We start from the raw sequence: 23,387 nt of genomic DNA, 5'->3' as shown, positions 1-23,387 counted from the left end.
CGCCGTCCCTCAAGCCTCGCCCCGGGACGGAATGCACACCTCACTACAGCCACCTGTACACTTGGCCAGGTATGACTTTCTCCTGCTTCATTAACGCTTTCTGTCTGTCTGTTTGGCTGTGCGTCTGGTGTCTGCCTTTGGGTCTCTCTCTCTCTCTCTCTCTCTCTCTCTCTCTCTCTCTCTCTCTCATAATGTGTTAGAGAGAGAGAGAGAGAGAGAGAGAGAGAGAGAGAGAGAGAGAGAGAGAGAGAGAGAGAGAGAGAGAGAGAGAGAGAGAGAGAGAGAGAGAATGAGGAGGTGGCGGGGAGAAGTGAATTATGCAAGGATAAGCTGCGTAAGATAAGATCCAAGATAAAAGACAATCACAGAGTGCACAAAAAGCTGGTCACTGAAGTCAACACGCATTTCAAACACAGCAGTAAATGGTGAATATTAACAAAGGAAACATTATTTGGATGATTTTTACCTTTTGACCGCTATGGTTCTCCTTAAACTTAATTAGACGTTGTGGCAGGAGCTTAGACTGTGATTTAAGACTAAGAGAAGACAACGGAAGCTGCAACAAGCCATCAGACCTACACGTGGTAATCCTTCTATGATGCATACCTGCCTATTTCCACCTGTCATTTCTACCCATTTCCATCATTGACAGCAAAAGGAGTGTACTGATTACTGTGTAATTAAATTATTCAATATTTCTATTTCTTGGACATTGTTATCGTTTAGGTTTGGTCAAGAGTCATGTGTTATACTAGCATTAGTAGTAGAATAGTTATCTCGTTAAGTAAAATTCAGCCAAGTTACTGTAAGACAATGGAAAGTAACTCTGTGGTGAACTGAAGCCACCAAGGTTTACACACTTTCCCTTCCACATTATAATATTATACATTTCTTAGGAACCAATAAATTTTCATATTTCTCAGAACGCACATATATTTTTCTCCTTAAATTGTCTTTGGAAATTATGAACAAGAATTACAATGTTATTTTTTTTTCTCAGGAGAGAAAACGTTATCTTCCTTTATTTTTCTTTTCTTTCTAAGTGCTCTTGGTGTAACTCAGGTTTTAAAAGTTCTGAGCACAATAGTTCACGAAAAAATCTTTCTGTCCCCATAAGTGAAATGTCATGCTGCATATGGCTACAAATAGAGCAAAGTGAAATAACTAAATACATTAAATTCTGTGGAGAGTCGCGCGTCCCGTCAGCTCAGCGATGCTTCCAGTCAGCCTCATCAGCGTGAAGCCATGTCCTGTCCACGTACTGTACCTCCATGACACACTTTTGTACTCGTCGGACTGTCACATGTGCAGCAAATTAGCGCTGGGTGGACACGAAACTCGCTGTTTTTCGCCCCGTTCTAATTGCTGCCCTATACGGTTGCCTTGCCCACTAATATGATGAAGGTCGCGTCCTTTTTGTGCGGAGGAGGGAAGTGGAAACTCCACTCACATAACAATTTTAATCTCGGTGGAATTAACTGTTTTTCTCTCATTAACCTCCCTCCTTTAACTGGCCGACTTCAGTGTTTCGTAACTCAACGCAATGCTGAATTCCTTACCGGCATTGATTTTCATTATTATTATTATTATTATTATTATTATTATTATTATTATTATTATCATTATTATCATTATTATTTTTATTATTATTATTATCATCATCATCATCAGTATCACTATTATTTTCATTTATTTTTATTTACCCATCTATTTACTTGTTAGTATTTTTCTAAGTAAGAGAGAATTTGACCAAGGATAAAAAAAAAAAAAAAAAAGAGAATGAGAAGGCAGAAAAAAGCTTGTCTCGACCAAAAAAGTAAATGATGAGAGATTACTCCCCAAAAAAAGTAGGCCTATTTATTTCTAATGTTATCAAATTAATGATCTCTCCGCATTCCGTGGCCTGCATTACAAATACTATTCCTTTTTTTTTTTTTTACTTTTTTTTTTCTCTATCATGTTTAATTCATCCATTCTCTGAGAAACGCGACAGTGATGAGTGAGCTTTTTCATTAGTAAACCATGAAATTCTATCGTATTTTGTTCCTCCTTATTCCTTTGGGTATAATAAAGGCAAGAAGTGATTTCCAAGACTTATGACAAGCTGGAAATCACTTCAGACTCAAACGGAAACATAATTCTTCTCTGATATTAATGCAGTGGAAAAGTTTCATGTTTGGATGCTGTTTAGTCTTTATACAGTCTCTCTCTCTCTCTCTCTCTCTCTCTCTCTCTCTCTCTCTCTCTCTCTCTCTCTCTCTCTCTCTCTCTCTCTCTAGTAAGTTTATAAATAAGAAGTGAATAAGTACGTAGTAAGTAGGTAGTAAGTATTGTATGTGGTATGTAAGTAAGTAAGTAAGTAAGTAAGTAAGTTAATAAGTAAAATAAAGTAAAATAAAGGAAGTAAAATCATCACATAATTTTCGAAGTACCAAACAAAGGTAAACTCTAATCTTAACACAGTCCCCGCTCAAGTGGAGGTGAGCTTGGCGTAGCTTAGCATTGGAAAGTAAAACCAAAATGCACATGTTGCGTGAAGCGATTACAGGGTGCAGAGCGGGTATGAGAGCACTGGGAAAGTTACAGCGCGATCTGATTCTTATCACTACGAGGAAATGAGGTAGCTCCAAGTATCGCTGAGGGGAATACATACCATTTTAGTGTGCTCGAGAAAATTTGTACTTAAACCTTTCTTGTAACGATGCTATAAGTATCTTAACTATCTAACAAATATATATTTTTTCATTTAGTATATGTATGATTATATATTTATCAATTAATATCCATGTCTCATTTTTATAAACTATTACCAAGTTTATAAAAACTCGTTACAAACCTACTAGATATATTATAATAATATGCATAATGCAGGAAAAACTCATTTTGATAATTACAGACAACACTCAAGTAATTTACATAATAGACCTACACTTTATGACTTAAGTAATGTCTGCAGAATGCCACCTGAACCCGACGGGCATGCGGCACTAGCAGAGTGACAAGGCTCTCAACACACACACACACACACACACACACACACACACACTTGCAAAAAACAACAGGCAATCTTGAAGAAAACAGTCAGTAAGTCAGTTGGTCAGTAAGTCAACTTCCAATACTTCTTTTCATAAACTATTCACCTAAGCTTCGTCACAAAAGTAAAGACAAGGACAGGATTCTCAAACACCTCGGCGTCTTATCTGGACTGCTTGTAACAGGTTCTAGTGAGAGTTACTGCAGGTTTCAAGGGTATATTTATGTTTCTTGCGCTCGTCAGGGACCCTCATGGAAGTTATAGTGTTGGCAGGCTTGCTTTGATGATTCTAATGACGATGTTGGTTAATTATCATCATTACTATTAAAGTCATTATTATTATTGTTATTATTATTATTATTATTATTATTATTATTATTATTATTATTATTATTATTATTATTATCGCTGTTGTTGTTGTTGTTGTTAGTAGTAATAGTAGTAGTAGTAGTAGCTCTTTTTATGAAATTAAGAATGTTCTTGATACGTAAGTGATTTTTTTGTACATTGTCTTTACCCAAAATAGTATAAATTATCACAGCTACGTCTTTAAAACTGTAAGATAACAATCATAATCAACCAATCACGATGAGTTTTTTTTTTTTCAATTACAACAGGAAGAGACCAGGATGTACTGCACGGTTGTCTGCTGACGGTAACGGAGCTCCAGTATTTAAAATGTTAAGAGTATTCCTTGAAAGAAAAAAATATATATGGAAACTGTCTTGAATTTGCATGATATATCACTGTGTTTTATTTAATTTTATCTTATTTTATCTATTTTTAACTATGTATTTAACCCCGCTGCTGGGAGTCTATACGCCAATACAAGCTTTCTCGATGACACACAAAAACCACCGCTGCATTCCTTTATACGACACACATGGCTAACACGACTCGTCACGCTAAATATCAGTAAGGTAAAGTACATCGCGTTTTCAGACACGTATTCCTGTTTTGTTCAACAGTAAGGGAGTATGTCAGGAGAAAATGTCAGTTGATTATCCATAATTCCTTCACGGTTCAGTAGAGTGCTGGAAATAATTTTATCCTTAGTTTAAACTTTTATCCTCTTTGTACAAGGAAGACAAACAGTGACATTACAGTAAACTCGTACAATAAAATTACCGTACAAATAAGTTTAATGTGTAGTGCACACTCAACAGAGAGATTACTTTGTCAATGTGCCAAGCAAACGAAATTTAATACTCTTAATTACGTTCATGAAACCATTATCTTGTCTGTCAAAAGAAATAAATGAGAACATTCAATTATAGTCCTGGATAGAAAAAAAAAAAAGTGCAACAGTCTCATCTAGTAACTGCAGTCCACACCCCTGCTAACGCACACACTGGGGGGAGGAGAGGACGAGGTAGTCATGGTCAGAAGGCGAATAACCTACACCCACCACCTCTGCATTTAGCCTTTCCTTAATATTGAGTCCACTAATTTGTTAGGAATCTATCGTCTGTCAGGTTTTATACGATTGCCAGTAGATAAAACTTACGTCTGATCTGCTTAAAACTTCGAGTAGTCAGGCTTTATAATATTGTCAGTGGATAGAAGTTGAGATTAAGAAAAAAAAAAAAAAAACACAGAGGAAGCGAGTGCGGAAGCTTACTCGACAACTGACCACCACCTCATGGCTACCAACACCAAGATGCATGAAGACGGTACCATCTATTAGTCAGACTATCCGGAAATCAGAGCATACATATTTCGGTCTAGGCAGCTTCCTCCGCCCACTGGGAGAAGCAGCATTAGTGAGGAAGATGCAAGTCACACAAGTCACACCACCGCTTTAGGTCAACACACAACGGGAGTGTACTATTACCACGGCTTAAACTTGTCCTCACTCCCCACTTGCTTTATAGGTCTGCATCATAATTGGCGGCAGCAGGAGGAGGAGGAGGATACACAAATGAACACAAAGGAAGACATAAAGCAAGAGATACTTTTGGTCCCTGCTAAGTTGTTTGATGATGAAGAATATGGAAGTTTCAAGAGGATAGGATGTCGTGACAAGATTAGTCGAGGAGGAGAAGGAGGAGGAGGAGGAGGAGGAGGAGGAGGAGGAGGAGGAGGAGGAGGAGGAGGAGGAGGAGGAGGAGGAGGCAGAAAGTTGTGACGATGATTTACTGTCCTCCTCTTTTCTTTTTCTTTTTCTTTCTTCACGCAGACTCAGAGGAGGGGAAAAGTCCACCAAGTTACCGTTTCCGAAAAGAAAGTAAAAAGATGAATAAGATTTCTAAACCGGACGCCAAATTCGTTCCACGGAATGTCCCAATACTTTTCTTATGAGACAGTCGAAATCTTAGAAAAGGAGACAAAGACACGCAGAGAGTTAAAGTGTTCTCTCTCTCTCTCTCTCTCTCTCTCTCTCTCTCTCTCTCTCTCTCTCTCTCTCTCTCTCTCTCTCTCTCTCTCTCTCTCATGTATCCATCTATTTCCTTATGCGTGCCTTTATCTGTGTATTTTTGTACGAATGTGTACCTAATTTTTTGTTTGCCTCCTTGTCACACTAACTTCCCGGACCTCTTCTGCACTCCAACTTCCTCCTTTCACCTCCGCGTGCTGCCCAATCCAGCGGCTCCAATGCATCCTGCTCCGTCCTTGCCCATATGTCAGATCACTTTCTCTGTCTGGATCTATACATAAATGTGTTTTTGGTTACCTGCAATATCGCGTACGTACATCAATGGAATGAACCTCGTAAATATTGAGGAATTCTAAAGAAAAAATATAAGCAATCATGAGGAGCTTTGAAATCATGCAGTATAATTCTCTTCTTATCCGACAGCACGCAACTGAGGAAACCAGCCAGCCTGATTCCCGGGGCAGACGCAGGCATGTGAAGGGCCAGACGTGACGGACACCTCCGCCTCGGGCTGCTAGTTTTTCTCACCTTTTCGTAGAGGCGGACCAAGGCAGGATGAGGCATTCGAAAATGTTAACTAGTTTTTCATCCTTTAAGACAAATAGACTAAATTAACGGTAACTAAGTAGCACCTTACAGGTGATGAACTGGAGAGCCCACTACTTCAAGGTCACCGTGCACTCTGACCTATAGCAGGAACGAGGAGCGATGAGGATGGTCAAGACGAGGAAAGGTCAAACATTGCAGCCCCTTTCTTACCGATTGGAGGGTCTGATGTGCTGAAAGAAGCATCTCCCCACGTTTTGCTGCCCATCTGACCCTGGCCAAATTATTCATCTTACGCTTTCGAGCAGAAAAAGAGAAGTAGCAACTTGTGAAAATGTCAATTATTCTGAATCGATAATTATGGCTGTAAATAGCATACTGCAAACAGAAAAACAGCATCTGGAATTCTATTGCCCTTACCAAGTCTAGCATATAATTGATTAGCAAGCACCGTTGGTAACGCCTACATTATGCAAGATGATTCCTTGGTGTGCGTACGTATTGCTACTGGTTTTATCGAGAGAGAGAGAGAGAGAGAGAGAGAGAGAGAGAGAGAGAGAGAGAGAGAGAGAGAGAGAGAGAGAGAGAGAGAGAGAGAGAGAGAGAGAGAGACTCCTGGGAGGGGAGGGAGGGGCAGACGGACAGACGGAAGGGGGAGACAAGTATTGGAGGAGGGATCGCCGCACGGAGACAACAGGTAAAGACAGACGGAGACACACACACACACACACACACACACACACACACACACACACACACACACACACACACACACACACACACACACATAGGTAGACTGGGCGTCGGACAAGAACAAGACGAATTTATGATGAAGCGCTGCAAAACATGACGCAAACTTAAGACCGTTCGTTAAATCACACAGCAGCGTTTATGGTAAGGCGACTGGCGACTGTAGTCCAGCGTCAACTTACCAGGTTCATCCTCAACTCTAATTGCTACTATGTCCTCTCAAGTGCGGTATGATCTCGTGGTGCAGGTTGAAGGTATTGAGGACACGACAACATAGACACTAGTGACCGTAAAAAGAGTGTTCGAGTAGATCAATCCTTTCAGTGGCTGTAGTTTTATTTTTACCTTGTATTGTCATGAGAAAATAAGAATGAAAGGGAAACTGTAAGAAATCAGCAGGCCTGGACGTGGCGGTCCCTTTAAAAATAATAATAATAGTAATAAATAAGTAAATAAATGAATAGATAGATAGTTAGATAAATAAATAAACAAATAAATAAAGTAAAATAAACGATTAAAATAGATAAATAAACAGACAAAAAATAAATAACCATCAGATAAACATCCATCAAGCATAATTTTCCAAAAAATATATTAAATTTATTGCCACTCATTGTTAACTCTGGACTAGCGAGTTAATAACCCAGTCTATTCCAATATATCTTATAAAGTTACTCCGATAATGCCACACTGTCAATACAAACGTCAGAGTCAAACCTTCACTTCCAAACAATTTTTCCAATAATCACCTACAACTTTTCGAACATTTAATTTTGCGCTACAATCTCTTAAACATTTTCTTTTTATTTTTAGCTCAGAAAAGACAAATTAAATATCCTAATCTTTCCTTTGTTATGTTCCCACGCAACTTCCCTCAAGTGTTCTAAATGTAAAAATAAATAAATAAACAAATAAATAAAAGATTGACCATATCAGCAAAACGGTTAGTTCTATATAGAAGAAAAAAAAAAATCGAACTGGTGAAATAGAACTTAACAAAAGGCACTGGAAGGACTGCGGCAAAAAGTGCATGCCCTTGTTTAGACTTGAACAGCGCAAATCTGAGCATCCCAACAGCACCCATAACTGAGGTAGCAATTAGTTCCTGTTACATACTTAAGTTTTTACACGTGAAGGAGATTGGTTAGGGGCTGAATAAAAGACATTTTATAGCCGCTCTTATGCATTTCTCCCAAACACCTTGCAGCCGTTTTACAGTTGTCTGACCTTTCATTTTTTTCACTCTTCTTACATCGTCATTCTATCCTTCCCGCCTGCATGCTTCCTCCTCTCCCGTAACCATTCCTCTTACCCAGCGACTATTTCCAACACTCTCCACGCCCTCTTGTCCCAGTGGCGGCGGGGTGGGTGCGGTGGGGCGGCGAGGGGAGTTCCCTAGACCTGGAGTCCTTCACGCTGCCATTGCTCACTCGACTCGCCCACCTGCGCCGGATGGTCCCTCCTTCCCCTCCTTCCCCACCGCCTTCCACCGCTGCCCTGCCCCACACACCCAGTTTTCCGCGAGCCGTACGTTACATTTTTCTTCCTTGTTGCTTTTCACGTGAGAGTCTGACTGAAAATGATGTTTGTGGGTGGTTTATGAGGGTCTATATCATTATCTTCATTTTTATCGTAATTATTTTCATCACGAATCATCACTATAGTCGTCCTCATTATTATCATACTCATCATAATCATCACAGTCACTATAGCTATCGTTATCATCATCCTCATCATTGACATCATCATTATCATCATCATTAATATTACAATCATCATCATTACCAACATCATCACTAGTAGGGCTTGTTCCTCCCTCTCCTCCACCCTCTGACTACTTCATGCTACCCATTAAAATCCAATCTCAGTGATGTTTTCCATGCCCTCGCTGGCCTAAATCTTCGGAACGATTATGGACCTGATGGGGTCCCTTCTATTGTTCTCCGAAACTGTGCCTCCGTGCTCGCACTTTGCCAAGTCAAACTCCGTCTCGAGGGGGGGGCGAGTTCCACTCCTACCGTTATTTTAGACAGGTTGGAATCAAAAGCTTTTCGTCTTATCAACTCCTCTCCTCTAACTGACTGTCTTCAAGCTCTTTCTCATCGTCGCAATGTTGCATCTCTTGCTATCTTATATCGCTATTTTCATGCTAACTGCTCTTCTGATCTTGGTAACAGCATGCCTCCCCTCCTCCCGCAGCCTCGCTGAACAAGACTTTTTTTTCTCTCATCCCTTCTCTGTATACCTGTCAAATGCAAGAGTTAACCAGTATTCTCAGTCATTCATCCCTTTCTCTGGTAAACTCTGGAATTTCCTGCAAGCTTCTGTATTTCCTCCTTCCTATGACACTTCCTAAGACACTTATCCTTCAATTTTCAATTGAAGGAAATCCTCGACTCATAAAGATAACTGGCTCTCAGAGGAGCGAACTGTTGACCATCCATCCAGCTCTCTTTTCCTGTTGTGTCCCAGGTGTGTGTGTGTGTGTGTGTGTGTGTGTGTGTGTGTGTGTACGCCCACGCGTTCATCTGAATTATTCGTACCGTCCACCAACAACAGTGTTTAGTTCTGCTTGGCATCAAATTCACTCATCTGTGTGCTATCATCACCAGGTCGTGGCGTGGCGGAGACCATCAGTTCAAAACCCCCTTAACAACACACCATTAGCAGACTGGTGACTGAGGCGTGTCTTCACACCATAAAGCTGTTCCCTTGCTATACATCACACGGGTGAATCTGCACTTCCCCTATACTTATTTGAACAAAAATTCTGAAATGTGCTTGCGTGTTATTTCTTGTTCAACAGAAGCGTTGACCTTTGTACTGCTGCAATGATGTGAGTATTTCTATGATATGAAACACTACAGTCTCATAGGGTCAAATTTTAAAGTCTGCTTCTCATGGATGTCTTCTCTTAAACAATGCTGCAGAAACTTTGAATTATCACTGGGCCCATGAAAATTCTCTTGAAAACCCTAATACCTCAGGCCGTTGTTTCTTAGCTGTAGTCCAACTAAGGCAGACCCATCTAAGAGTACGGGGCTGAGTTGTGTAAGCCAGCAGCTGTGTTGTCTGCCACCAAGTCTCCTTGGTGGCGCTGGGTATGAAGTTGCCATGGGAGCAAAGCGGGTGATTTGATCCGCTAAGTTGCGCTTTTTTTGTATCCATCTCATAATTTTTCGTTCTTCACAAGCTCGTCCTTCTGAGGTATCTATTTCATCACCTTTGTATTCTCTCTCTCTCTCTCTCTCTCTCTCTCTCTCTCTCTCTCTCTCTCTCTCTCTCTCTCTCTGGCCTGTGAAAATTATCATTATTTTTATTTCTTTTTTATGTGATGAAAGTGTAAAACAAAAATTAAGCCATGGTAACTTTAAATTAATACTTTACATCATTATTAACATACCACTACATCTTGACTTTTAGTAGATCAGTGCATGTCGACTTGTTATTGAATTGGACTTTTTTTTTTTTGTGTGTGTGTGTGTATGTGTGAAACTGGTGAGTGATGAAATTCGTCAACTAAATAGAAAAGATAATTACGAGGGCCCTTATAAAAAAAAACAAGTCTGTGCGAGGTGGAGGTGTAGCGCTATACCTCAATAAAAACAATTTCAGGGAGTAAAGTTTTGTAATATTTGTCTTCAGCTAAACCAAAATGAGTATTTTTTTTCTTTATTACCCAGCCACTTAATTTTGTTATCACCATGTTATCGGATTTTGAATCTATCCTCACCAGAAAGATTCTTAAACATCTAACGCTTCACAACCATATATCTGATCGCCAGTATGTGTTCGTCGAAGCCTTTCTTCTGGCGATCTTCTGACTTTCCTTTTTGAGTCTTGGTCATCCTCTTCTAGGAATTTTGGTGAAACTTCCGCTGTTGTCTTAGACATATGAAAAGCTTTTGAAAGAGTCTGGCATAAAGCTTTGATTTTCAGGCTACCCTCCTACGGCTTCTATCCTTCTCTGTAACTTCATCTCAAGTTTCCTTTCTGACCGTTCTGTTCCTGCTGGGGTAAACGGTCACTATACTTCTCCTAAATCTATTAACAGTGATGTTCCTCAGGATTCTGTCCTGTCATCCACTCTCTTCCTATTACTCATTAATGATCTTCTAAACCAAACTTCTTGTCCTATCCACTCTCACGCTGATGATATCATCCTGCACTTTTCCATGTCTTTTCGTAGACATCCATCCCTTCAGGAAGTAATTAGCTCACGCAAGTAAGCCACAGAACACCTAACTTTTGATCTGTCTAAAATTTCTGATTGGGGCAGAGCAAACTTAGTATTGTTCAATGCCTCAAAACTCAATTCCTCCGTCTATCAACTCGATATAACCTTCCAGATAACTATCCCCCCTTCTTCAGTGACACTCAACTGTTCCCCTCTTCTACAAATGAACATCTTCGGTCTCTCCTTTATTTATAATCTAAACTGGAAACTTCACATCTCATCTCTAGCGAAAACAGCTTCTATGAAGTTAGGTGTTCTGAGAAGTATGCGCCAGTTTTTCTCACCCCCAAGCTACTAACTCTAAACAGGGACCTTATCCGTCCATGTATGGAGTATGTTTCACATGTATGGAAGTGTTCCACTTATATCGTTCTTTTAGACAGGGTAGAATCAAAAGTATTTTGCCTTATCAACTTCTCTCCTCTAACTGACTGTCTTCAGCCTCTCTCTCATCGTCGTAATGTTGCATCTCTTGCTATTTTCTTCCACTATTTTCATGCTAACTGCTCTTCTGATCTTGCTAACTGCATACCTCCCCTCCTCCCGCGGTCTCGCTGCACAAGACCTTCTTTCTCTCACCCCTATTCTGTCCACCACTCATTCATCCATCCCTTTCTCTGGTAAACTCTGGAACTCCTAGCCTGCTTCTGCATTTCCTCCTTCCTATGACTTTTTCAAGATGTTACCTGAGAAAGTTACCATAGTATATATATATATATATATATATATATATATATATATATATATATATATATATATATATATATATATATATATATATATATATATATATATATATATATATATATATATATATATATTAAAATATGAAATTAAAGTAAGACAAAAACTGTTATCATCAAAAGTTTCCAGTTCAATGTGCAGTGACCTTTGAATGAAAAGTATTCCCAAGGATAGTGAAAGGTGAAGTTTAATCTTGTGGACGGACATTAAGGATACCAGATAGTGATGGGCGTGGCTGTACGGTGATGGCGCCCAGAAAAAAAGAAAGGATAACACTGAAGTAAAAAAAAAATGTTATTAATTTTAATTCTCTATTGAAAAAAGTGAAGGAGTTGTATTTTTATTATTAGCAATGTTAATGGTAATAAGAGTACTACGAGTATTAGTAGCAGCATTACTTCCAGTATTAGTATAAGAAGAGATGGTTGTTGTAGTAGTAGTAGTAGTAGTAGTAGTAAATTTCATTTTTTATATCTCTGTTTACGATGTCGCTATCCACTGAACGAGAACTTGGGATTCAATTCTGGATTCCAGTGCGGACAGTGGTTTTCGATATACTATACGTAATGCTAACTCGAGAAGACCCCTGTGCCTAGGAACACCTCGTTACAGAACGTTTAACAGAACATCTCCACAAGCGCGACAAGATGCTGGAACAGTTTGACATAAGAATTCAGCAACGTTAAACTCTTAAATTCTTTCGTGAGATATTCTGTTACACATTATTTGCTTGATGAATACTCCGAACTGTAACCAAGTAATGAAGGTTTATGTACTCGTATGTATTTGTGACTATGCTGTGTGTGGAGTAGAATGAGGAAGGGAGTTTGTAACGATAAGGAGATTACTTGGCCGAGAAGTGGATGAGAGGTGGAGGAGGAGGATAGGAGTCCTGGGAGAAGGTAGAGAGAATAAATACAAGGAGAACGGATGAGGAGTGACTGAAGAATTAGCGAGAGAGAGAGAGAGAGAGAGAGAGAGAGAGAGAGAGAGAGAGAGAGAGAGAGAGAGAGAGAGAGAGAGGAAGTAATGGGTAATAAGTACCTACTCCGTTTTCCACTCCCCTACTCCCTTTTTGACGTCCCCACATCTACCCGCCTTTCCATTTCTACTCCCTCCATTTTCTTGCCCCTTGTACACCCCTCACCCAATTACATCTACATTCCTCAAATACATTATATATTTTTACTTATTTTATCATATCCCTTTTTCTATTTATTTATTTATTTTTTTCTCTCTTTGTTTTCTCTGGTGCCGTGTCGCAGATACAACGCACTTTGTATTACTGTGTTGTGTAAAGATGATACGCATCCGCAACCGCAACCGCAAATACGGAGCTAATAGAAATTCGTATCCGCACCCGCAAATATTGATATCTTAACACTCGCAACCTTATCCGCAAACGTATTTAATTAAAATGTATATCAGGCTCTCCCCCGCATACGTGGAACCCTAAAATTTAGCATCCGATACATCACTAGTGTGTGTGTGTGTGTGTGTGTGTGTGTGTGTGTGTGTGTGTGTGTGTGTGTGTGTGTGTGTGTGTGTGTGTGTGTGTGTGTGTGTGTGCGTGTGTGTGTTGGGTGAGAATTGGCAGCAGCTCACCACGTACACCACACCTCCCAGTCATCAAAATCAATCTAGACTATAACAACAAACTGCCCGCTTTTCACCAGCCAATCTCAGGTTTTGAAGGACCTATCTCCTTTTGCTACTTTATGATATTATTAGATAGAATATACTACTCCCGCCACTCCCTATTATCTCAGCAAGGAACTGATTACTGAGTCTATCTCAGTTAGAGCCAATCAGCCAACCAGTCAGTCAGTATGGCATTAGAAGACAAGAACACAAGGGAAGGTGCAGTCCTCGTATAACACATGCCTACATATATCAACCTACCATGTGTAGCAATGAGTTTATTGAATCTTCTGTTCAAGCTCGCTATTGACTCGGCTCCAGAGATCTAATTCGTCAGTTTATACCACTCATAAATAATCAATTCAATTCAGTTCACTTCAGTGAAAAGTTAAGACAATGAAAATGTTAGCTCTGACAAGAAAGAATTGTAGCATATTTACCTTGCGCTACGCCACATCATCATACAAATAAAAAAAAGTAAATGGATTTTACAACTATAACGTAGTTATTTGCCTTAACATCTTGCGGGGTCCTCGGCTCCATCTCAGGGTTGATTAAGACAAGCAGTGTTTTGTCTTTTGTTGCTTCTCAAGTTGTGTTGTTGTTAAGCATATATATATATATATATATATATATATATATATATATATATATATATATATATATATATATATATATATATATATATATATATATATATATGGCAGTCGCGATGCTGGTGGCGGTCACGGTGCTGGCGCCGGTTATCCTCGTCATATTTTCTGCCGCCCTATGTTGTGCTCCCCTGCACCGCCTGTGTCAGATGTGTCTCACAGGATATTTTCTTCTTGTTCTTTCTGGACCTCTTGTTGCACATGAGGTGCCAATCTTCAGCGTCCTCGCCCTCCTGTTGGGGAGGATCTGGTGCCTTGACAGGATGCGTAGAGGTGTCAGAACACACTGCCTTGTTAATGGGTCTGCACAAACGTTAGTACACTGTGCGGTGGCGTTGAAAGTGTCTGTAAGGACGACTTGTGCTTGTTCAGAGGCATTATTACGATTTCCAGGAATGCTTTTGAGTAATTCAGTGGCTGAAGAATGGTCATTAGGGAAGTCCTGACTTGGCTTACAAGCGAAGAAATATATGACGAGGTCATGAGGGAATCCATTAAGAGTTCGCCGACAGGAAGATCTATTACTACTACTACTACTACTACTAGTACTACTACTGCTGCTGCTACTGCTACTACTACTACTACTACTACTACTACTACTACTGCCACGGCCATGCTTTCTCTCTCTCTCTCTCTCTCTCTCTCTCTCTCTCTCTCTCTGCCTAACGTAAAGCACAATTGACAACTTGACACAAAAAATACATAACAAGCACCAGATCACCAGTCAATGCCAAATAAGAGGTGCGCCTGTGCAATAAAGCCGTCATAACACCATGTTTACGTCCTCCACTCCGCCCAGACAAGTGGATGAAAGTTAGTGAATTAAATCTAAATGCAATGAGCTTCGAGCTTCCCTCACGAGAATGGACGTGTAAAAATGCGGAGTATCTGGAGGGAAAAAAGTAAATCTCTATCTGCTGGGCATTCTTCTCTCTGTATTAAATAAGAACTGACAGTAAAACGATGAAAGGGAAATTGACAGGACGTGTCGGACATTATTTGTGGAGACATTTTAAAAGGATACTTTCTGACCCCAATAAAAAGTGAACCTGCTGGTTTTATAACAATGTTTGTTTTGCTATTTATATATATAATGTTGTTGGTGCCTTTTTTCCCTCGCCAAGTCCTGTATGAATACTGGTTTTCATGGACGTGCGGAACATTACAATAGAGGGAATTGACCTATTGGCAGAAAAAGACAATATCCTTCAAGCTTTCGATACAGCTGATTGTCACGTGAGTAGGCGAATAGTGACGACACCAGAACGGAACGATATGGCGTTGTTAGGTGCTGTCTAGGTCATCCTCGTCTTAGAAGTGCTTGAGGTGAGAGATGTGAAGCCGAGGACTACAGTCTTATATCAAAATACTAGACAGCATCCTAAAACGTTTCGGCGCCTCACCTCGATTACTTTCAACTAGGCGTAGTGTAGAGGGAGTTCCTGAGGTTTTCCATCGTGCTTTTATGATTTAAATTATTGGTATAAAGGATTCACTGGAGTTGAATGGGGGTTTTCAAGAGTGTTTTGGCAATTTTATTGATTCCTTTGCAGATAAGTTAGCAAGTTTGAGAATTATCAGCTAATTTGCGTTTTGAAGGATGTTTTACTAGTTGATCGTGCTCCAGTAGAAGTTATTGATAAGTTTTCGAGGTTGATTTTTTTTCATGATTCTAAGAACAGTCTAACAAGGATTTTGCACCATCAATGAAAAAAAAAAAACACACACACACACACCCATGAGAACCCGACCAATCATTTCCGTGGTCTTTGGAAAATAGTTCTCTTGCGAGTCTTACGCGTTTCAAGGTATGTGTTGTTACAAGAGGGAGAAATATAAAAAATGGGAACTCAAGAAATACTTGGCAACTATCATGATGCTCAAAATATTAATACTATAGCGTCAGAAGAATTTCCCTGGATGCAACTTTTTATCTATTCATTTTATTATTATTATTATTATTATTATTATTACTATTATTATTATTATTATTATTATTATCACTTTTATTATTATTATTATTATTATTATTATTATTATTATATTTCGTCCCTCATTCTGATCTGTCATCGATGTGGAAAAAATATACATGCATTAGGTATTAACGCCTCATCAAGCTATATAAGGAAGTCAGTGCAATACCTACGAGTCAGTTTTCGTGTCACGTATAACTTCACTTCCTTGCCAAGTTGCAGTGTCCGCCAACCTACCATCTTGTAGCATGGAGATTAACTGATATTAGGAAGAAAACAAAAACCAACAGCAACTGCTCCAATTCACACGGCTTATCTCTGTTTTTGTGTCCAATGAGACTAGACAGAAATTTCAAAAGTCAAGGGTGTTTGCAGGCTGAAAAAATGGCGCTGGGGTGAGGATGGTGTGAGGGTGGGATGAAGGCAGGCTGAAGCTGTGGCGAGGGTGGGATGACGGTGGTGTTCAATTAGTCATAAACAAGAGCTCAGTCAAACCACTTTCACGCGTTACATACTCATTTGTACTCACTGAAGGATCACCTCCCTCCCACTCCAAACCGGCTGAGAAGGACCTGCAAAAAGAAAGAGAAAAGAAAATGGCAGTACAGATCGAGTGTATTTGTATCTTCGTCAAACCACTTTTACGGATTACATACTGACTCACTAATTCACCATCAAGGACCACCTTCCTCCCCACTGCAGACTGGCTAGGCGAGGGGGCGGTTTCTAAAGGGGGAGAAAAAAGTATAGCGTATTTTGGAATGTGATTATAAATGAGGATGTTTATCTCTCTTCGTCAAACCACTTTCACGCCACACTGGTTGACACTCCCTCCCTCCCTCGTTTACCATGAAGTGAGCCATCTCGCTTTCACTGAGGACTGGGCAACAAGGGGAAGCTACTAAAAAACAGGCTTAAGTGGGTCCTAGAATGTGCTTGTAGATGAGTGTATCCGTTAAACCACTTTCACGTTTGATCATCTCATACTGACTGAAGTAAAAAAGTAATAAACCGCTTAGTATATTGTAGAATGTGCTTAGAGATTTTCAGGCTTTATTTAACACTCAATCGCACACCATAACGGACATCTCTATCTCAGAAGACAAGACAACAGGCTCAGCTCCTTAAAGACGCTTAGTAGTTCATCAGAGTGCATGCGTATCTTTCTCCTTACTTAACACGTAATCTGGTACCTTGGTAGTTCCCATGCTTCGTTCTGTGTATAGCCCCAATGGCTATATTTAGGTTACCTAGCCTTCCTTACCACGTCAGTCTTGCCTTGTGTCTGTGGTCAGAGTACAATAACATTCTTTTCTTTCCTCTCCGCCCTGCCTCCGCCCTCATTCCTCCACTGCAAACCTGTAGCGGCCAGCGGGAGGTGTTCTCGCGCTCCCAGTCGAGGCTCCAAGGTTGTATCCAGCATCCAGTTCTTCTACTTATTTGTGCATGCGTTTTTCTTTTCTTATTTGCCCTCGATTAATATAAAAACCTTTCATGTACAGCATCATAAAGCACAACTTTTTTTCATCAAGATAAAGTAAAATCCACTTCGTGATGTGACGATTCTGTGGAAAAAAGTACGACTCTTTACTGCCAACAATTTAATTTTCTCGTATACGGCTTGAAATCATCGGTTTCCCTAATTCATATCATCATCCCTTGAATTGTGTTCCTAATGTTGTTACTTAAGACCTCTCTTCTCGTTTTCTTTTGTCATGATTGTACAGAGAACATCCTTTAAGTGCCTTCTTACCGCCACACCCATCAACACAGCAGCCACCTCCAAGGCCACAAATTAAAATATGTCCCCAATAGCACCTTAGCAACAGTCTTCTACCCACAGGCGTGATTATTAAGTACGTCCCTTTCCTTATCAGCTAACTGCATTGAGGGAACCAGAACCACCACCAACACCAACACAGACACGCCAACCGGACGACCCTCGGTGGCTCCAAGGATAACTACACGGAGAGAAACAAAAACTGCACCTAATTTTCAGTCACTTTGATGACTGGCCTCGCCCTGCCAGACGGAAAGAGAGTGAATAATTTTGAGCGAAATATATTTGGTCCTAGCAGAAACCAGGAGAATCTTGATTTTTTTTCTTTTCTTCCTTTTCATCCCTCGTAAGTTAGACAGTGAAACAGACATAAAAGAGTAAGTGCAGCAGAGAACGGAAGCGAACGAAAGCTATTGCTGAGGGCAGGAAAGAAAAAGATTGGAGTTTTTTTAGGGATCGCGTAATGAGAGGAGGAAAGATGGAGAGTGTGAGGACCGTATTCTCAAGCGTCTCAGCGGCTTATCTTCAACACTTCCGACAGCTTCTAGTGGAAGTAACTGTTGCTGTCAGGAGAGTTTTCTTTTCTTTTTTTCTTCCTTCCTTCTTTTTTTCTTGCATTATTATTCATTTACTCATTTTTCATGTATATATTTTTTTATAAACTTATTATATATAGAGGGGCTCTGGGCAAGGGCAATAAAACTAGGGATAGAAGGCCCACTGAAGGTGCCAGTCCAAGAGCAAGTCCAAAATTGCATTGTTAAGTGTCTTTCATCATTGCAGTAATCGTTCAATAAAGATCCTGCATCATCAACAAGATAAACTTGCATGAAAACTTGACAAATCTCATAGGAGAATGTCATCTTAATGTTTCTCAGCAGATTATATGTTTCTCCAGTGGTCTTGCTTATATGTTTCACAAACGATAGTTAATTAGAAATAGTTACTCCCAGATCTTTTCTTCTGATCTCATAATAATTTTCTCATTTCCCAAATAGTAGTTGCTTTCTGCTGTTATTGCACTTTTTACAAATTTCACAACTCTTCGTTTCTTGGCATTAAACTCCATGTTCCACCTCAACGACCATTCGTTTATCTTAATTAGATCTTGATTCAGAGCTTCGTAGTCTTCTTCGTTTGTTACTGTTCTCATAATTGTAGCATCATCAGCAAAGAGACTTAGGTAGCTTGTCACTCCTTCCGTCATGTCGTTTACATATATTGCAAACATACCTGGTGCTAGTACCGATCCTTGCGGAACTCCACTTATTACTGGTCTCCATTTCGACTTATTGCCTCTGATTACTGTTCTCATTTCTCTGTCCGTCAAGAAGTTGGTCATCCATTTTAATGATCCTCCCTGCTTTCCTATATTTTTCAGTTTCCATATTAGCCTTTTGTATGGTACTTTATTAAATCTTTTTGTTCAGGTCTAAGTATATGCAGTCAGCCCATCCATCTCTCTCTCTTGCATTATGTCCGTTGCTCTAGAGTAGAATCTTCCTTCTCTGAATCCAAATTGTCTCTCTGTCATCACATTGTTGTCCTCCAGATACTTCACCCATCTGTTCTTGATGATCTTTCTACAAATCTTTACTACCACACTTGTTAGCGATACTGGTCTATAGTTTAATGGGACTTCTTTACTTCAAGCCTTGTGAACTGGGATAATATCCGCCCGTTTCCAATCTTTAGGTACTTTTCCTGCCAACAAGATTATGCTGATTATATGGTGCATCACTTTGGGTAGTTGTGGGCTGCACTCCTTTAGAATCCAGTTCGACTCACCATCAGGTCCCATGGCTTTCCTTACATCCAGCTCTTCCAACATATTCTTTACTTCTTCTGTTGATGTTACTAGCTCTTTCAGACCAGTCCCACTTTCCATCGCTATTCTTTCTTCCCTAAAATCATTTTCCTTAGTAAACACCGAGTGGAAGTATCTGGTAAAAACTTCAGCCATCTTTTTTTGGTCTTCGAACAGTGTGTGTGTGTGTGTGTGTGTGTGTGTGTGTGTGTGTGTGTGTGTGTGTGTGTGTGTGTGTGTGTGTGTGTGTGTGTGTGTGTTGGGAAGGGTTATGAGACACGATGTAAATATCCTGAAGCAAACTATACTTGAACTTATTTTTCGAAAGTAATTGTTTAAATATTAGACTAAAATATAATAAAGAACTAAGAAATGTCGTGTCTCAGAGTTAAGGAAAGTTGAAGAGAAATTCAGATATAGGTACATAGGGGAATAATATATAAAAAAAAAAAGAGTAAAAATAAAACCAAATAAAAGAAAACAGGAATCCAGCCGTGATTATAGAGAACATAAAAACAAGATCACAAGAAGGACGGACGTAGAGATTACAAGTAGATAGAACAAAAATTAATTATATGGAAGAAGGAAATAAACACGGATAAAAATTGCCATTACCCAACAATCCACAAATGCACCCATATTAATTTTCCTCTACCACATAATTAGATGTCACCTATATGTTTATCACCGACTGTTTTCCTTTCCAGTGTTCCTGCTTATATGATTTTTTTTTTCTCTTTTTTTTTCAGATAATCACCCTTGCATTTTTCTCTTCCTCCATTTTAATATTTTTCGCCCTCTACGCTCTACTTCCTTCAGAGTGTGCTGATGATACAGTCGTGAACAGAAATAAAGTAACATTCTGCATTCACTTCCACTGTGTTTCTTGCATTTTGTCTCTTCCCTTAATCTGAACTTCTCTGATCTGTTGATAAATTCCTTGCAAAATCTGGCGACTGACAGATTCTTAACAGAGGACTTAGGAATGAGAGGAAAACGTTATGAACACGATGGGGGTATGAGCAGAGAGAGAGAGATAGAGAGAGAGAGAGAGAGAGAGAGAGAGAGAGAGAGAGAGAGAGAGAGAGAGAGAGAGAGAGAGAGAGAGAGAGAGAGAGAGAGAGAGGGAGGGGGGGCAGTATTACATTGTTTATAGTATACATAACAGAAATGCAACAAACGGACACAAAAGACATTATAGTAAACGACGATGAAATAAACAAATACTTATAACTAGGACAGGTGACTGAGGTGGCGCCAGCAAGACAAAATGGATGCACGTTTGTAAGGAGAAGGCTTAATTCATTATCTTGTATCCAGTAACTAGATTATGATACCCATAGTTCCTCCTCCTATCATCTAGACAATCAATCAAATAGGTAGACGGGCAGACAAGCAGAGACTGATGTAAGCAGAATGAGTGAAGTAGGAGGGGGGAGGTGTTATTAGGAGCGTGTTATTAGGAGCGGTGTTGTTGACTGTTACTTCTCATTAGTTCTATTTAATCTTCATATTTAGCTATCTGTTCACCATAATTTATTTCTTGCTATTCACAGTCTGAAATAATTTGTTCATAGCCTTCAGAATCTTCCTCCATGCAAGCACGGAGCCGCAGTTTCGGCACACACACACTTACACACAGACGAACAGACAATGAAGGCAAACAAGACACAAAATAACTGGTAAAGAAAAACACACACACATACACACACACACACACACACGTAAATACAAGCACAGACAGATAAAAAAAAAAAAAGCCTTACAAATGTATCGATAAACTACAGAGGGTAAGGCAGCAGACGAGAGAGACAAGAGACTGAGACCAGGAGAATACTCAAACATACAAAGGACATAAGAAAAAAACCATAACCCTCAGAATAGTCCAGTGCCTTCAGATTATAAGGACGGGTGTGTTTCCACTGCACTGCCGCTCATCATCGAGGAAGTCGTGTTTTTATCAGTGGGTGGGACTCCCCGTCAATCAGCTCCTTGTCTCGCTCGTTAGCATAAGAATCTTGACGTCTTTTTGCGTCCTTTGACGTTCGCAGTTTTAATTATTTATATGGTACTACATAATTTTCAAGGCCACACCTCCAGGCATTATTCTATACAAGCATCATTAATGGTTTTACATCATCAGATGCTCTTAATGTAATCACAGGAATTGGGAATATAATTATGGCGTTAAAAATCTTAGCATGGCACACGGGTGAAGTCAGAATATAGAGTTGTATTTCTGAGGATTTAAAGTCCAAGAGATGGGAGGCAAAGCACACCATGTGATGCCTCAATGCTTTCCCTCTAAAGTCACAGGGTTCCTCAGTTTCGAGTCTCGTGGGAAATTTCTCACCCGTTGTCCTGAATCATACATGCTTGACACATGTGAGTCACGTTCTCTTAGGTGCCATAACAACAGACTGTCTAATCACCAGCAAGACAGTTTCGCGTCATCTGGAGACGTGATGAGGCTATCCCAAGATCCCTATTGATGATGATAATGATGATGACGGTAACGACAACGACAACCACCGCGACAAAAGCGATGATGATGATGATGATGATGATGACTGATGATGACGAAGGAACAGACGTCCGCATAATAAAAATGGTTTGTCTGTGTAGCATGAGAGAGAGAGAGAGAGAGAGAGAGAGAGAGAGAGAGAGAGAGAGAGAGAGAGAGAGAGAGAGAGAGAGAGAGAGAGAGAGAGAGAGAGAGAGAGAGAGAGAGAGAGAGAGAATTAAAGCAGTGGTGAACAGCAAATTACATCATTACTATTATTCATTTTATTTTATATATTCTATTTTTGTCTATGTTACAACACTCATAAGCACTAATTAAGTTTTTTCTTTTTTTTTTGTGCGATCACTTACAGTTCAGCACACCTTTAACATTTTCCTCGATAGGACAACGCTCCACACCTCCACTGGCGACGCTTGTTTCTTTATATCCTTCGGTTTTTCACTGCTAACAGAAGGAAGAGAAATTAAAGCATTCATGTGCTGAACTAGAAAGGCAGAATGACCTAAACATAAACAAGCAAGTCTTCGTCACGGAAACAAAGAAAGCGCGAATGAATGGGACTAATACCAGCAGTCATAACCAGAAGCATCGCTGAAGGAGGATGTTATATAGGTCACTGAATTTCCTTCTTAAGTTGCTTGTTATCGATAATCTACTTACTACTGCATTCAGGGTGAAAGTACTGATTTCATTTCTTGGCAAACACCTACTGGAAAGAGCACTGGTATGAAGAAAGTGATCTAATTATTTAGGGGTTCTCCTTTCACTTACAATGCGTGTGTAGAAGGCCAGCATGCCCTCGAAAAGCAGAGACAAGGCGCTCCTCCCACACGCACATTTTTTAAAATTTAAATAACTTATTTGGCTGAGTTTTGACTAAAGTCTTGAGTTCTACAATCACTGCTGAGTCTAATGGTGTCAAGCAAGGTGATCAAGAAATGCACAACCACAACACGGATGGGAGACAACCCAGTGTCGTAAGAACAACTCTTGTGATTGTTATCTTTTCTCAGTGTTTCGACATTTCCAAAAATACTTTCACAAACTATAGGAGAAGAGTTATTTTAATATGATGACGATAAAACAATACTTTTAATACTTAAAATCGTGCAAAAATTTACGCACTCTACATTAAAGGATGGCAACAATGCACTATTTTTTGTTGATGTTCCAACGTACAGTACCTCAACTTTGAACAAAACAGTCTCCCTCGCTTTACTCAAGCAATTAAAAACAATTTCTAGTACTAATGATACTCTTTTTTTTATGCAGGAAGGGCACTGGCCAAGGGCAACAAAATTATAATAAAAAAAAGGCCAAC

The 23,387-nt window shown here is 39.7% G+C and overlaps 1 protein-coding gene across 5 annotated transcripts in view; it reads right to left on the bottom strand.

Annotated features, from left to right (window-relative positions):
• LOC135108291 (uncharacterized) overlaps positions 1–23,387 on the bottom strand; it is an 89,045-nt gene that overhangs the window by 33,533 nt on the left and 32,125 nt on the right. For all 5 annotated transcript variants that reach the window (XM_064019099.1, XM_064019097.1, XM_064019096.1 and 2 more), the window contains one exon: positions 16,485–16,527. The gene's annotated coding sequence lies outside the window, so the exon portion shown is untranslated. The remainder of the gene's footprint in view (positions 1–16,484; positions 16,528–23,387) is intronic.

Source organism: Scylla paramamosain, chromosome 17, assembly GCF_035594125.1.
Source record: "Scylla paramamosain isolate STU-SP2022 chromosome 17, ASM3559412v1, whole genome shotgun sequence".
Lineage (NCBI taxonomy): Eukaryota > Metazoa > Arthropoda > Malacostraca > Decapoda > Portunidae > Scylla > Scylla paramamosain.
The sequence above is the reverse complement of the archived record's forward strand: the minus strand, read 5'-3'. Positions and strand labels throughout refer to the sequence as shown.